Below are 17,089 nucleotides of genomic sequence, written 5' to 3' on the forward strand. Positions count from 1 at the left end.
AACCAACCCTATCCCATGTCCTTCTGTCCACTTTAGCCCCTGCCGCTGCTGTTATTATCCCTAAAAGCTGCCAAGACATTGCCAAGGCCATAACCAAGTTAAAAGCAGCTAAAATAGACACCTGGGACAAGACTGAGGACAGGAGTTTGCCAGGTGCAGCTGCAGATAGCTTGGCATTCTGGCATCCTGGCATTCCGGCTAAGTGAGTGCAGCTCAGCTCTCAGTGCTTTGGCCAGGATCCCACTTTCCCAGTGTTCAGTTCCCAGTTCCCAGTTCCCTCGTTCAGCTCCTTTGGGGGCCAATCCAGTGCTACAGAATTTATTGACTTTGTCGCTGTCGTGTCCTCAGCATTTTATCCTCCTTTTTCGCCCCACTATACAAGTTGAACTTAGGACTATCTCAAGCAGTACACTGAAATGAATACATGTACATATGTTACATGTACAAAAATTTAAGTATTATTTAATTTTTAAAAACCATTTTTAATATAATATAATATATAAAATTATATGTATGGGTCGCATGCTTATTTTTTATAAAAAATACAGCAAATGAAAAAAAAATTTTTTTAATATGTGTCCTACTTTAACGAAAAAACATCTTCGTTATTTATTTTAGTGCAGGGCTGGAGCTCGTGGACCTGGTCAAAGACAGCTTGATTATCTGGGTAATCTTGCACCTGGCTAAATTAAAACTGAAGTCCGGGCCATAAATTCCACAGCGTGCGGCACACACACCCAATCACAGCTGATCATGACACCACCTCAATCTCTATAGAACGGGCGTCCTGTGATGTCCTGTGATGTCCTGATGCCATGCTTTGTCTCCCGTTTGCCTGTTTGCCTGACTTTAACCACCCAGGGGGTTGCTTTGTTGTTTATGGGCACGTGTAATCACTTTGGCCATGGTCCACTTGATGGCCATCAACTGCGACTGCATTTTCAGCATCCCCAGCTCCCCGGAAAGAGGGTGAAAAGATGACTATCCCGAGGAAGCCAGGAGTCAACCTAATGGGCAGAAGTGGCAGGGGAACTTTGGAAAACGAATGTAGTTTTTAAATACCCCTCGAATTATTTTACTTAGCCATTCCATCTTACATCTCATACCCTGCAATATATATTTTTAAGGTTTTTATGCTACTTTAAACTGATTGTAAAGGATTAGGCATCATCATTTACCTGCAGATTAAAATATTATTTTCCAAATCCCACGCTCATATACATTATATGGTTTTTATAGCCTATATGCCTTATATTTATATATCTTTCTATCTGTTATTATTCTGCTATTCTTATTCCATATTACATACTTTCCTCTTTGTATCTATGAAATCGTACAGTGTTGAGAAACTGCTTGCCTTGTTTTCTTTAAATCTAAAGAAATAGGCCTGGTAAATGTATTATTCAAATTATTCACATTCAGTAGTAGTAGTAGTTTGGTATATTTCGTCAATTAATAAATCTTTGCCGTCTTTTCTAAATGCCTTGATTAAATTCTCAGAACGACAGTGTTGGTTGAAATACTTAATCAGTGTTACCAAATTGCAATTAATTAACTTTTTTAGTATCGTATGGGGTACTTGGCTGTTCTTCTCGATTTCCTCCTTTAAGGCCAGCTGAGCCTACATTCGTTTGTGGATATCCTTAAAGGGGTCGACTCTTTGATTGCAGCAGCACTTGCACCTGCTGCCGTTGAACACGCAGACAGAAAAACAAGTGGGGAAGGCACACAGGTTGGATGGCAAACTTCGGATGGACTGAATCGACTGGACAACAAACACTCGGCTAGAAGGCACAAACACACACATGTGAGAGTCAAGCGCATTCCTATGAATTTTTGTGAATTGAAATTTTTGAAATTTCCCGTCACAGTCTGCACTCTGCAGACGGCCAGACGCATCGGAATCCCGTTAATTGCTCCGGGAGGAAGTGAAGTGGGGTTGAAAAGCCACCTTTTTCACCGCCTCCCTGGGAAAGCCTACAAAAGTTGTTGAGGGGTGTATATTTTCCACAGAACGAAGCAATTGCATTGTATTCATTTTCTGAAACAATTTAAGTTAAGAGTAGAAACAAACCAGATAGCTCTAAAAGTGAGAGACCAGTTTGCGTATAAAGCGGACAGACGGACATGGCTATATCGCCTCACCTGGTAATGCTGATCAAGAATATATATTCTTTTTAGGGTCGTAGAATCGGACAGACCGACGGACGGATAGACGGGCAGAAGGACTTGGCTAGACAGTAATGTTGGCAATGCTGATCAAGAATATATATCGTAAATGTGCCCTTCACTTTTGACTGAAATTATAATACCTTCTGCACGAGTATAAAAAAAGCGTTTGAAAATGTTCATTTCAATAGATCGAAAAAGATATCTGAAAATTCGCATATACACAGAATTGATGAATAGAATATATTTTTGTTAAAGCTTCGAAATTTGCCTTCTTTGGTTTTGTTTTCCTGTCCATTTTGCCGTTTAAGCATTTATTTAAACCATTTGTTTAAACAAAAAATGTTGTGCTAGTTTTCTGTTCCAGCTGTATAACCGTTTTAATTGCTTTATAATTTTAAACCCAAAACCGCATTCAAACTGCAACGGTCTTGCATTAAACATAATTGTCTGCTAAATTAACAGGCCGCTCTCTTGCGCTAACTTAACATTTCTGTTAGTGGCTCTATGGCATTGTTTGTTTCCTTCACTCCAGTTAACAGTCCCGCTCATGTAGGCACTCTGCCACTACAAAGCTACGTCGTGCCTACGGGCACCACTCATTTTGCACTCAGTGCTGCCTCATCTTTGAAAGCGCATAAGAAATGAAGTGAAAAATAACAGAGTGCGTAAGAACTGGAGTAAAATTGTTCACATGAACAACTGGAGAGACCCGTTAGAAATGGAAATACATCGATTGTGCACGGCCAAACATCGATAGCACCGATATTTTCAAAACATCGGTGCCATCGATGTTGGCATCGATGTTTCTCCACCTCTACTCCTCTTCGCGTCAAGTTCGGTGGTTTTATCACACCGGTTCGCCGCGCGCGAATTTCGGTTAAATACTGGAGTGTATCTGGCCATTGCAAGATCAAATTGCGACCATTTGCTTCGCTAAACAAGGACCAAATTAAAAAAAAAAAAAAATTGTCGGTTCCGCGGTCCGTGATTTTTGTTTAATTCGCGTTCGTTCCCCAATTTGAATTAATTATTGTTGTTGGTAATCGGTCTTTTTTTTTTTGTTGTTTTTGCGAGTGCTTGTTGCAGCAACAGAAACCAAAGCCAAGCCAAGCCAAGCCTATCCCAACAACAACAAGTGCGCGAGTGCAAGAAGAAGCAAGAGGCAAGTGCAGAACAACAACTGAGTGTGGCGACAGCTGTTTAAGTTATTTTTCGGCCAAAAAGCAAAATTAATACAATGCGGCAGGCGATAAAATAAATAAGTGTCGAAAAAACAAAACAAAAGCCACAGAGCATTCACCGTTAAGCAACAACGTCAACAACAACAACAAAAGCAAGTGAGGCAGCGAAAGACAAAAACCAAAGCAACAACTAAGCAAAGGCAAGAAAGGCGAAGCTGAAAGAAGAAGAAGAAGAGTTTGCGCAGTCACGTGTGCAGTCGACGTCAACGGCGGCAGCGGCAGAGAAAAATTCCCATGCGGAAAATTCACATTCGCGATGATGATGAAAGGCGAGGCGATGATGAAGCTGTTAAAGAAGGAGCGAAAAGCTGCAGCAACAACTAACAGCTGTTAGAAAGAGACAGGTGAGTTGGTTTGTTTTTGTTTGTGTTTGTCTGCCTGATCCTTGATCGCGGCATCATGACATCATCCGTCTCTTTCGCTCTTCCCTCTTTCACTCAGTGCTTTCAATAAGTATGTCAACGATAAAAAGTGGTGAGACCGGGGGGGGAAATCACTTGATTTGTCTTCGCCTAATTTGCCAAAACAAAACGAAAACAAAAAGAAAACAAAAATAAAAAGAAACAAGAAAAAAAGCATACATTCGCGACAAAACAAATCAAGAAATAGAAACAGCGGTACAGCAAGGGAAAAAATTATAGGATTTAGCAAAATGCTAAATAAAAGTCATGATAGCGTCTTCTTATTTACAAAAAAAATCATTTAAATTGGTTTATGAACAAACTTGACTTTAATATTATCTTACAGTTGGTCCTAAGTTGGAAGTTATCTAAATAAGTTTACCTTACCAGATGAAAGAATAGGTTTTAAGGCCTTTAAAATGTGCATTTAGTTTTTCAGAAATTTGACAAGTTTACCGATAACAGGCAACAAAGGTTCTTGTAATTCAAACACAATTTTTTTTGTAAAGTGGCTTATACTTGAACAACACAGAACCCCTATTGCTATTATATTGACCGCAAGTGTGATGGGCAAGTGGGTGGTTTTGCAGGCGGGTTGACATTGTGGGCGGTGTGAGTCAAACATGGCGCAATATACCAAACAATTCCATTGATTTTTCTTGTGGGAATAGTTGGGAAAGCGACACTGTAGACATAGGAAACAACGGTCTGTTTTTCCTTTCCAAAAAGGAACCATCCGCACCCTTGGTACCGTTACCGCCGCCTTCCGTCACTCCCTCCGCCGCCCATTCGGTGTCCATGTTGTTTTATTTGTTGTCGCTTTTGCGTCTGTCTGCTGTCGTTGAACTTTTTGCAACTAGCTTCGACTTCTAGCTTGCCTACTTGTATTTTCCCACCCAAAAACCCCAGTTCCCCACTCCTCCCCATCGCCCTCATGAGTTGTGTAAGTAGCAATTTTTTTACCTTTTGTTTTGCCCTTACGGAATTTATGTTAATTTGGTGCTGCTAGATTCCCGGGCCTCCAAACCCTTCTTCCTTCCCTTACTGACTTATTTCTTTGGCTGTTGATTTGATATTTCATGCTCCAATGGGGTAGGTTCGGATTCCGGATTCCGGAATTCGAATTCCTCCTCTTTATCAATTTGATTCTTTTTTTATTTATTCGAGATGTTTTAATAGTGATTTGTTTTTGCAAGTGTCATGTATTTTGTTTTTCTCGTAATTAATAAAGGCTTTAGCACAATTTGGTTTCAAAGAGTAATTTTATTAACATTAAACATTCAATTTTATGTATTTTTAAAGTTTTTAATCATTCGTTACAGTGTCCTTGCAATTACCATTCTTTGGACATCCTCCACTGCAATCGGAATCCTTTTCATCTATTTTCCTTGTCCCCAGTGACAAGTAAACTTCGTCATTCAAAGTGCATTTACCGTTGGCGCCTTCAGTGCGTTTTCCCCGGCTTTTCCGCCCCCATGAACTTTTTCGTGGGTTCTGCCAACACGTGGATACGTGACTGTGTCGGTTTTCCTGCTGTTTTCACCTACAATGTCCCTACATTAGCCCACTTCCGCCCCCTTTTTGCTGCTGTTTTTGTCACCAAGTTTTTATTTCGGTTTTGTTTTGTTCAAGTTGCTCGCTTTGTTCTTTACTCCCTGGAAAAGCACTTCAACACTTTCTGCTGCATTTTCCCATTTCTCAGTCCCAAATTGAAGCTTTCGCCAGGAAAAGGCCAAATCCGAAATTGGAAATTTGCAGCGAATAATTGGTTTGGTTTTTCATTGTTCTTCGGTCTGCAGCTTGTTTTTATGAATAGAAGTGTGAAATCTTTGCAGTTTTTTCTCAATATGGGTCAAATTTTGCACTCGAGGAGATGCAGAAAATTCGACAGAAACCCCATGCACTTGTACCCGAAACTTGGGCCGAATGAAGTGCATTTTTTTCGGAGCCACATCTGAATGCAAACCTCAAATAGCAATTCTATGAACTAAGCACGCACGCAACATAAACATAACTTGGCCACCAACAAAAATATTCAAGAAACTAAACCAAAAACTAGAGTGAAATGCTGAAAATAGTTTCTAGGCACAGTGAATACCCTTAAAAACTGGTTTTAGGGAGATAGTTAGAAAGGATGATAAGAAAAGATTTTAATATTTTGATGATTTATCTTAAATGGAACAGCCAATATTGCTTATTCAGATATATACAATTATCTATTCTAGTTCAGCACGCAGTTCTTCAGAAGGATATATTTTGATCTATGAGATAAATTAATTTTATACTTTGATACTTTTTTATTTTAATCGAAATAAAATGTGGCACGGTTATAGGTATTTTAAAATAATTTATACATAATAATAATTTATTTATATATAGGAAAGATATAAGTTTATTAAACATTTAGGTCGTTCCCAATGTGGACGCTCTCTTGAGCGGACAAAATACATCATTACTATTACAACTATTTATTTCCATATGTTCCAAACTTTCAAGCAAGCAAATAATTGTATAAAAGTTTAATCATATGGCTACATGAAGGGTATCAGGAACTAACTTTGGAATTTGAATAGGGTAGGGGAAAAACCAGCTCGAGACGGTTTTATTTTTGTTTTGTGGTGGAATTTTTTTTTTGTTCTCATCCTTTTTGCCTTGGCAGACGTGGCCGGAAACGTAGGAAACTTTAATAAAAACATGTCAAGAGCACTTTTCCCCATTTCCCCACTGCAACACACAAGCACTGCACCACCCAAAAAGAAAAAAAAGAAAAACACACCAAACCACCTACGACCGCAGTTGGCAGTCGTTCAGTGGTTGTTTTTAGACTTGACCAAGTTTATTGCCTGCCATATGTAATTGCCGTAGATTATTTTGGGTTCTGCCGGGAACATCACCCTCTTTTTGTGCCCATTGTGTGCACAGATTTGCCACGCCCTTCGTCTGCAATCAGACCCCACGGAAATAACTAGCCAGCGAAACCGAAACCGAGACTGTCGCTGTTTTTTGCACAGAAAGAAACTTAGATCATCTTGCATGTTATAAGATCAACATTTCAACATCATTTTTTCTAGCTATTTCCCTATTCAAATCATGGTTTCTGAGGAATGAATACTCCGTTAAGAACTGTTGTAAAAGTAAAAAAATGATTGGAAAAATTAAAAATGAAAACAATTTTTGTATATAACATTCGAAGGCGCTGGCGATTTACTTAGCTAATTTCATGTGCCTCATCTTCTTAACGAAGAAATATAAAAAAATTATACATTTTTCTTGGTGTTTCTCCAAAATGCGACTGCGACTGGCTCTCAAGCTCACTTGGCAAACGGGGCGAATACGTGATATTGCCTCACTTGGCCAATTTTGGCCAACAGTCCCTCTGTTCCTTCGTATATATCCACATATTTATCCAGCCTGGGCTCAAGTGCTTCGCGGCACGAAACTCTTGAGTTTGGAGCGATTTGCAGTGAGCTTCGGGGAGTTCGCAATGGGGATATATTGCAGATATCGTTGGGAAACCAGTCTTATCCGAAATGGATTTTACTGAGCTGGGTGGTTTTGGGCTCCAAAGCCATTATGGCACTTAAAGCTATAAATTCATAAATTTGCGTATCAAGTCATAAGTTAGTATACGACTATTTTATAAACTAGAATCGATCACATTTTGTATTTAAAGAGCTCATGCATTTGAAAGGTAAAGAAGAAGTTAGAAAAGCATATCTCTTTTGTTTTTTGTCAACGATTAATATCCACATTAACAGTGCAATTATCTATTTAGATTAGTATTGGTCTATTTATTTTCTGTGTGTCACTGACGTTAAACGTCTAATATAACATTAATTATTACTTTCTGTCTTGGTCAAACGGAACCTAAGTAACTAGTGTGTTTACTACACATGGCACTAGTACTTCGAATCTTTTCTGCCTCTCGTAATCAGTCACTCATTGGCATTGCCCTTAATCGAAGCGGTTTGCTAACTGCCTCAATGAGTCCTTAGAGCGTCTAACAGCGATTTTCAGTCGCACACACAGGGGCCACATCCCCGAAGCTTTGGCAGCCCTCTATTTTCCTGCCGGAAAAACCCACGCCGGGCTATGACTTTCTTGCTGCGGGCAAAGCGAAGCCAGTTTTCCAAAAACTGCTGTACATTTAATTAATTATTTATACAAGAAAAGGTAAACGTGCCAGCAGGTTCATGGGGATATAGACAGGCAAGGATACGAATACGGATACGGATACGAATACGAATACGTTTGCGGCGAAAGCAGACCCGTAACCGTGGCAAACATTTTACGATACATCGTCGCTGTCGACGTCGACATCGTTTTTTGCATAATTGATTAAATGACTGGCTATATAACATGGAAGGTAGGGAATGTGTGGGAGATTTCGGGGGCAGATTCCGGAAGATGGTAGTGTAAATGAGAATTTACGGCGGAACAAAATCAAGCAGGTGCCCGGAGGACGAACAAGATGGCTAGCGAAAAAACGGAAAAAGAACACATCGTCGGATATTGCATGTTAGTTATGGTGTTGGTAAATGTTGTGATTATTGGCCAAATGAAAAATGCAGGCAATCGTTCTGACAATTGGCTACAAAAACACCTTGTTTGCCATCATCATCATCATCAGCGTATGAGTTTGTGTTTCTTCCTTTTTATGTACATGTATTTATTTGGTGACCCTGACATTGATAGAATGGAAAAAGGGAGGAGCATATTGCTTACTTTGAGGCGTGTTTCATGAGCTCACCACTAATGTAATGAGTACGAAATCGATAAAAGGATGGTATTTCTGGTCTTCCCAAGGACTTTTTTTTGCTGACAACAAGGGTCGTTTTATATTTATTCATTGCTCTTGACTATATCTACTCGTTATGTTAAAAAGATATTTCGTACAAAGTTTTTTTTATATTAGAGGTCTAAGTAAGCTGTATTTTTTTTAGTTTCAAATTTTATGGGATGCAAATTGATAAAGATATCAGGTTTGTAACAAAACCTTAACATCCCTTTAACATTTTATAAATTAAAGTTAGTATTTTGAAATAAAAAAATGTTTAAAAATCAATAATTTTTCTATTTGTTCTACTCTCTGTCAGTTCCTTTATAGTTTATATTTTGCCAACTTATCGATTTTTGTCACCTATTGAAAGTCCCCTGGATATTTGTTTTTGCCTGGGTCAGTTTTCTCGTGGAGCACTTCGCTTGTTTGTTTTCATTGATGGCCTCGATTCAGCCCATTTGAACTTTGAACCTTTTGCATGAGACAAAATCAACCTCCTGCTTTTTCATGCCTTTTCCACCGACTAAGCTGTGGAAACATGCACCCCAGTGGCACTTGGCCACCCACTTCACCCGTTTTCCCACCCATTTACTACCCATTTCCCTCACCATTTTCCAGCCATATGCTAATGGCTCATGTGCTGGCATGTGTGTGTATTTGTGTGTGTCAAGTGTATATCCTTTTGGCGTAGCGAGTGCATTTTCTTGTCAACGCTGACATTTCCTGCACTTCGGCCTTGTTTTTCCAACCTCTGCCCCCTTTTACGACCCCACCATTTTTCTCTTGTCATTTCTCGTTTAATGAGCATTTCCCTTTTGTTTTCCGTGATGATAAAATCCAGGAATTATGATTGCTCCACATTCGTGGGTTGTCAGTTGGATTTTCTCGCCAACTACTGACATCCACCGCACTTAAGAAAAATTAAGGACGACTTGGGTCTGACATAAAGTTAATTAACAAAAAATTCGTATGCAAACAAAACGTATTTTCTAATAAGTAATTAACCCTTTACAATTCAAAGCCAAGCTTCGTGTAGAAAAAATGATAATGGTCCCCTGGTTCTTTTAATGTAAATTACTAAAATTTCTGTCAGTGTATCGCCACATATATACCGTATGCTGAAGTAAGTGGAAAACCGGAGTGGATAGTGGGTGGGTTTATAAAAGGTAGCTGCAAGGGAGCCCTGTTTGAGTTTTGTTTTCCGGCGAAGTTGCTCATCGCATAAGTCCTCATTTGTCCTTCTTTCGAAATCCTTTTTTATGGGTTTTATTTTAATTGTGGGTTGAAATAATAGTTTTGCACGTTCCAGATATCGTTCAGACAAATTGTTTATCCGAATATTTATATTTATTCCTCCCATTACCAATATGATAATTTCTGATGTTTCCTGTGGGGTATTTTTTCCAATGTTTGCCATTCATAAATATTGTCGAATTAATAAACAAAGTATTATTAGCTAATGTGAGGTAAACTCTAAAGTTTATACAATTTAAACTATAATTTTTATATTTTTCATTGGCTACAATTTTCATTTCTTTTTGTAACTCCATTTTTTAAATTTACTTATTATGATAAAAATTAAAAAAAATTTAATATTTAAATACTTTGTGAAAAAACAGCCAATCGTAACAATTATACCAACTTCACTGTATTTCTCTTTTTCAGCCGGCACTTAAGATGCCACACTCGAATATTTTTGCTGTGCCCACAGCTTTTCCAATGCGTGCCTCATTTTTCCTATTTTTATAAGACACAGGCACCAAGCACAAAGTGATTTCCATTCTTGTTTAATCGATGGCGTCAATTGCACTCCACTTGAGTCGCTTTGGTTTTTTATGACAACCACACCCACCTTCCACTCCCCTCGTATTTCATGCTAAAACAATTGCATGCTATTTTTATACAAACAGAAACGAGCGAAACAACTAAAAGCTGAGAAACGAAATGAATTTGTAAACATTATTTATTGATTCGGCCGCAAGTTGTTAAAAGATTTTGTTTGTGTTGCCAGGCAAAAACGTTTGCGCCACCTACTCTTGTTTGCCATTTCCATGCCCCAGACCCACGGTGATTTTCATTTGACATCATAAGTCGGCAAGATACAGTAGAACTATGAAATGTTGAAACAGGTTATTTCTCGTAAGTTTCTTCAAAATGAAAAAATATTTGAGCTATAGTAGTAGAGGTTACTGTTCCTTGACTATTTCAGTTGGTGTAATTTTAGTTCACTGTAAATCTCGAATGAAGTACAGAGCTCTGTTAAACGCAAACAGCTGACTCTCTCCCAAATGTAACTGCTGAGAGTAACTGAGCAAAGAGAGTTACATTTACAGTTTACTTATAACAACTTTTATTGTTTTATGCAGTACATTGACTTTTTCCACTATTTTTGTAAATATTGCCTCTTCTCTTGTTTGTTTTTTTTGTTGTTTGCTGTGCGCAGTTGTCACAATTGTTGTTTTTTTTTACAACTTGTTGTAGGGACTTTCTTTTCTTTTCCGTCTTGGTCATTTTATCGTCCCCCATGTTCCCCTGGCTCCCCTTTGTATAATTTTTATTCATAAGCATGCCCCTCGATTTGTTTATTAAAGTTAAAAAAAAGGGAAAAACACTGCATTCAAATGAGGAGTCAAAGTCTCCGTCTGCTTTTCCATATCTTGTTTTTTATTATAGTTATTTTGCGCAAATAACACTTATTGTTGATGTGTGTTGTTGCTGCATTTTAATTAAGATAACTTCACTTTATGACACATCATTGTATACCCGCCATTCCATACGAAGTTCATATGGGCTGTCACTCAAAGTAAATAAATTGAGGGAGGGTTAACCGAATGGCTGGATCGATTAGCTGAATCGATTCCAATTGCTTGTAATTGGAGAATGCAGTGATTTCTGTAATGGGTTTTGATATTTCTATATTAGGAATTTCTATTATTATCATCTTTATTTAACCAATTAGTGATTGTTAGAAATCTAAATAATATGAGGGTCAAACTGGTGGCATTTGTTGTTTGTGAAGTACTTTAATGCGGTTATCTTAAATTCGGATACTCTTTGCAAGTCACCGATTTGAGCTCTTTAATCCAAATTCCGCCGTTCCTTTTATTCTTCACACCTCTCTACTCTACAGAATTGGCTTTTAATTGGCTTTAATTAAATGCAAGTCGTAAAGTCAACTGTATGGAGCTCCCCTCTGGCCTCCTGCTTCCTGTATAAACCTTGCAAATTTAATTAAAGCGATTGCGAATCATAAGTATTGTAATGCCCCCCACACACACACACAAAATCCAGCAGAAGCCAATTGTCAAACACTCGTAACTTTGCGGCACTCGAAACGCTGGAACCGCTCGTGGAGACCTCTGAACAACCCGAGTAAACGAAAACTAAAGCCAAACTCAACCGAACTCAGGTGGATGTAGGTCAGTGTTGTGTGCAAGGGAATTACCGAGCACCTGAGTCGGACTTAGATCTTAATCTTGCTGAATTTTCGTTGGCTTCACACTCTTTCAGCGGGCAAATATGACTGAGTAAAGGTACTAATCGTATTTAAATACAAAAGTTCATTTGAGTGATTAAAAACTTATTATTATTTGAAAATATTTTTTTTATAATCAATAAATTTTTTTGAAAATTAAAAAAATTCTTTTGATATAATGTACATCTCATTAATATGTTTTATTGAAAGAATTCTTTATTCCTTAGTTCTATATATTTTTTTTTTTCTTTTCAAACTGATTAAGACCAATCTGTTGTGAAGATAGAGTAATTAAGGGTATAGCCGTCTTCGTCCAGCCAAAGTAACCCCCCTTTCTAGGTGTTTTCATGTATATTTTTTTTGCCAAGCAATTGCAGTCGACACCCGCTCCATAAAATGTGTCTAAATTTTCAGGTTGCTCCTCCCTTTTTGGAGCACAAACACACGAGAAAAAAAACTGGTCCATGCGAAGGTCGAAGTTGTTCTGCTGGGGTTTCTGCTTCTGATTCTGATTGTGGGGTCTCTAAAATGGCCAACGGTCATGCCTCTTAATTAGCTGCTTATTTTTTGACACTTTTTGTTTGCTGCTGTTGTTGTTTTTGCTGTGGTCTCATTAGAAGCAACATGTTGTTTTTCTTGTTGTTCGTTGGAAGTTTTCAAAGCGGGTGGCGAACCGGTTTGTTTTTCTTATTTTTTCCGCTTTTTGTTGTTTTTTTCGTTTTGCTTGTTTTTTTTTTTGTTGCTTTTATTTGGTTGTTTTAAAGTTGGTAGGATTGTTTTTGTCTGTCTCGATGACCAGTATCTGGTTAAGAGTTTGTCCAACAGTTAACGGTTTGTTTGGGAGCCGCACTTTTAGAGCTTGAGTGATAAAATAGCACAGAGTATAGTTTGGTTTGCTTAAAGTTTAAAGTTTAGTTTGGAAATTTTGGAGTATTATTCTTACTCAAGATACAACAAATTGGTTAAATTAAAATAGATTATTACTTTGGAAGCATTCAAATATGTTTGTTGAATTTGTTGAACTAATCAATCATTTAAAAAAAGAAGTAATCATAACGACTTTTTAAAACATAACCAGTTCGGCAACATGCTGCTTGCTTTTGAATCAAACAAAAAACTTTTAACGAGGTAAAAAAAATGGTGATAAAAAATTTTGTAAGGAAAAATTATTAAATATTCGACTAAATAAATACACTTTTTAAATAGAATGTTTTTAAAGCTGAATTCCCCATTAAGTTTTACAAAAAGTCGTAGAACAAATGTTTTTTATCGACCTGCCCAACAATATATAAATTATTCCAGGATCCTTAAATAAATCGTTATTAAACAAAGTCACATTTTCTTTTATTTTTTTATTTAAGCTTATGTTCTCGTCCGTAATGGTGCTATTATTTCGAACTGTACACCTTCTCATACTGGAAAAGAAGCGAATTACACATATGGGCGAAGATATATCCAGTTGATCTAGACCCCAAGTCGTTAGTCGCAAGTCGGTGCTTTGTTGTAAGTCTCTTTGCCTGACACGTAGGTCATGGTGGGGCACCCCCGACACCCGAAACCCCTTTTAAAAGTGCTTACCAACTAGCATAAACAACAACTGCAGAATGACAACCGTTTTACAAGGAGAAACCGCGAAAAACAAAACGAGGAGAAAAGACGACAGTCGCACCCAAGAGTTAGGGCCCCCTACCCTCGCTAGAAATACATATACATTGCATATACGAGTATAGCCGATGTGTGTGGACTGGGCTTACAGCACGGTTTGTCTGGGTTCTATAGCTCTCTGCCCCCGTAAAACCCCCTTTCGGAGTTATTGTGGCAAAGACCAATTAAAATGCGCGACATCACATGTGCGCGGGCATTTATTATAAATTTTTCGTTGGAATTGAGTGAAAAATAGTTGAATGAAAAGAGGGAAAAGAAAGCAAAGCATAAAATACTTGCGGGAGTGGTTATAAAAAAGGGGAAAAAAGACGCGCTAAAGGTGTCCAAATGCGTAATACCCTAGCCAAAAACATTTAGTTCCTCGGTTTCAAAAGACGCCGTAAGTCGAAAGTTCTATCGCAAAGTACAGTCATACACACGAAGTGTGACCAAAGTACAGTTTAACACTCGAAGTGTAACCATGTGAACATTTAATTTGAGCATATAAATGCTGGCTTTAGTCAGAATAAAAAAAATTATCTTGAGACCCTATACCACTGGGATCGTAATAGCGACTCCCGCTTCTAAAAACAAAAAGAATAAAACATATAGTGAGAAATGGGAAAAGAAAAGGAATACAAGGACTCACAAGGGAGCAGCAGGGAAGTAAACGTGGGGTGGTGTTGGGTGTGATGGGGTTACTGTGTCTGTTTATACCCCCTCCATGCATGTTACAATGTTGTTAATATGACGCTTAGTAGTTATCTCACACCAACAGTTCGTTCTCCTCTTTTACCCACATGCATTGACAATGTTTTTCAAATTGACGACGCATTACGATGGACGGGGGAATAAAGGGAGTTGCATGGTTGTAGGGTTGCAGGAGTGTTCTGAAATTATTGGCATGCGAACGATGCTGCAGCGTTTATTAAATTTTTCAAGTGCCACAACAAAGGCAGAGGGGAGGGGGTGGCTACTACAAAAACACGCAGGGTGTCAAAGGTATGTTGTCATGCTGGGAAATTATTTTGGACCCAATGGGTGTGTGCGGGCTTGTTTGAAATTTTATGTTGTATTAATTTTACAACTTTACATTCTGCAGGCTGTATCGGGCGGTGTCTGGTGGAAAATCTTCAAAAAAATTTATTTGGTAGTTTACGATACTTTCCACATATTTTCCTTTCGAAACCGAGACTGTATTTTGAAGCTCAAGAGGTAGTTAAGTAATTAAAGAAAATGCGGGATATGGAAAATTAAAAAGAGTTTATATATGTTTGGTTATATTTTAAAACCCCGGCATTTTAGTTATTTCAAAAGAAGCATTTTTTTCTCGGTGGTGTTTATTTGGTTTTTTTTTCTTATCAAAATCTTGTAATTTATTTCTTTTATGTAAATGTATTTAAAGAAAATAAGATCTAACTTGAACACGTTCTCTCAAAAGACATGAGAATGCAAGTACAAATTGGTTTTTCTAGATGTTGCTAGCATATTCTTTAAGGGATTTTCCCTTGCACTGTTGATAATACATAAATACATTGTCTAATATTTGCGAAAGCTAAAGAGGAACCGGAACTGCAGAATGTGGAAACCCCAAGGAAGGGAGCTTAACTGTCGTCTGGGGTTTTTAGAAATTTGTTTTGCTTCGCTCTGTCTTTGTGTCTGCCCCTTTTGCAGCTCTGCACTTCATTGGAGCTGTGAACAAGTTTTGCCAACTATTTGAGTGAGTTTTCCATTTCATGTCGCCATTCTTATATTCGGTTTCCTCTGTATGCCCCCATTAGGGAGCCAAGCGAAGAGCAAACACAAGACAATGCAGTTGGATTTGTCTAACACACCAAAAATCCCCTTTTGCGCCCCGAGGAGCTGCAATACTGCACTTAGCCAAGATAAGTTAACCCGAAGTTGAGGCGTAGTGTCGGTATCCGGCAGTTGTTCAACTGTATCTCAGTTGCAGTCTCCGCATCCCTCCGTCCCCTCCCATTTCCGTTTCCTGTTCATGTATTGGCCAAGTTCGTATTAAGCCGAGTGGTAAACAAAGATATTCACTACCAAGTCACCAGCTACCAGTTACCGTATACAGTTACCATATGCTTATGCAAAGCAAGCTCTGCTAAGCCGCTTATGCTTATGACTTTTAGGCCTGCCAACCTGACCGAACTTCAGTTTCCTGGCTAATGCCGTGTAATGAGTTCGTTAAACCCGCCAGATGGCAGGTTCCATTAGGACGTACAGTCACGCGCACGCAATGTAGTCAAATTTTTCTAATAAAGCTGAGTTATAGTTTTAAACTCTGTTTACTATTTGGACCAATTCAAGTATGAGTGGAATGGTTACTTTGATTTTATTGTCGTGTTCCGAATGTTTGGCCAAAGCTTTTAAAATATTGAATAAACGCTAATATTTTTTTTTTTTCTAGTTTTCTTACGAATGTTACCAGACTTCAAAAGCATTCTGTGTTGGAAAATTCACATGGATGCACCCAAATAATGCACTATTGTGAAATATGCGCTGTTGTCGAATTTCACCGGCTAATCAAGTGGTTTGTGAACATTTCCGGCTCCCTTCAAGCGGAAAGTTCCGGAAGAGTCTCGAACATTGTTGCCAATTTTCACACAAGCCCGAACAAATTAGAAACAATTTGCTGTAAAGTGCACTTATAATCGAGAGCAGTAAGGAAGAGGTTACCCCTAAAGTGGCCTGAAGTGGAGAGCAGGACACATTTTGTCAAATCAAAAACTGAATTTGAATTTCAATCAACTCGAATTAAATCAAAATTTGCAAAATGAAGTGAGCGCACACACACAAGAGCTACACATGTACTTCATACAGAATAGAGTGCAGTGCTCTGCACAAAATTGGAATATAATTCTTATGAATGGGTCTGGCTTGGGTCCCTGTCCCTTCGACCGCAGTCACAGCTCCAGAGAAATGGCGAAGGAGTTGAAGCCGAAGCCGAAGCCATGGAAATGGACTTTAGTCCGGAGAGTTTGCAGCTGAAGGCTTTTAGCCACAAAAATTTCACAGCAAAGAAAGTCCCCACAATGCTGCGGAGGTGCAGGGAGGAAAAGCTGGGAAAGCTGGGAAAGCGGGAAATGCCAGCATTTCACGGACCACAAAAGTTGAAAGAGTCTCCGGCATTCCGGCTGCAACTTCAGAATGTCAAGTCTGCTGTCTATAATTTAGTGGCATATTCAATTTTCCAACTGCCCTTTTCCTTTGACTCTTGGCCAGCCAAATGCCGCTCCTTCCTGTCCGTTGATTAAGCATTGCGCACACGTAGTGGCAATTGATGCCCCAGATTCGCGCACCTGTTGGTCAGGTTTCCAGCTCTCGAGCTTTATGGTGTCCACCGTCCATTGTCCACTGTCCATTTTCC

General features: G+C 38.6%; 1 protein-coding gene across 6 annotated transcripts in view; it reads left to right on the forward strand.

Annotated features, from left to right (window-relative positions):
* Positions 1–2,712: 2,712 nt before the first annotated feature.
* Positions 2,713–17,089, forward strand: part of LOC108049688 (uncharacterized protein CG43867) — a 103,310-nt gene continuing 88,933 nt past the window's right edge. For 2 of the 6 annotated variants that reach the window (XM_017130948.2, XM_017130949.2), the window contains exon 1: positions 2,713–3,757. The gene's annotated coding sequence lies outside the window, so the exon portion shown is untranslated. The remainder of the gene's footprint in view (positions 3,758–17,089) is intronic. The other 4 variants (XM_017130951.2, XM_017130952.2, XM_017130950.2 and 1 more) reach the window with 3 other exon arrangements.

Source organism: Drosophila rhopaloa, unplaced genomic scaffold (assembly GCF_018152115.1).
Source record: "Drosophila rhopaloa isolate 14029-0021.01 unplaced genomic scaffold, ASM1815211v1 contig_3, whole genome shotgun sequence".
NCBI lineage: Eukaryota > Metazoa > Arthropoda > Insecta > Diptera > Drosophilidae > Drosophila > Drosophila rhopaloa.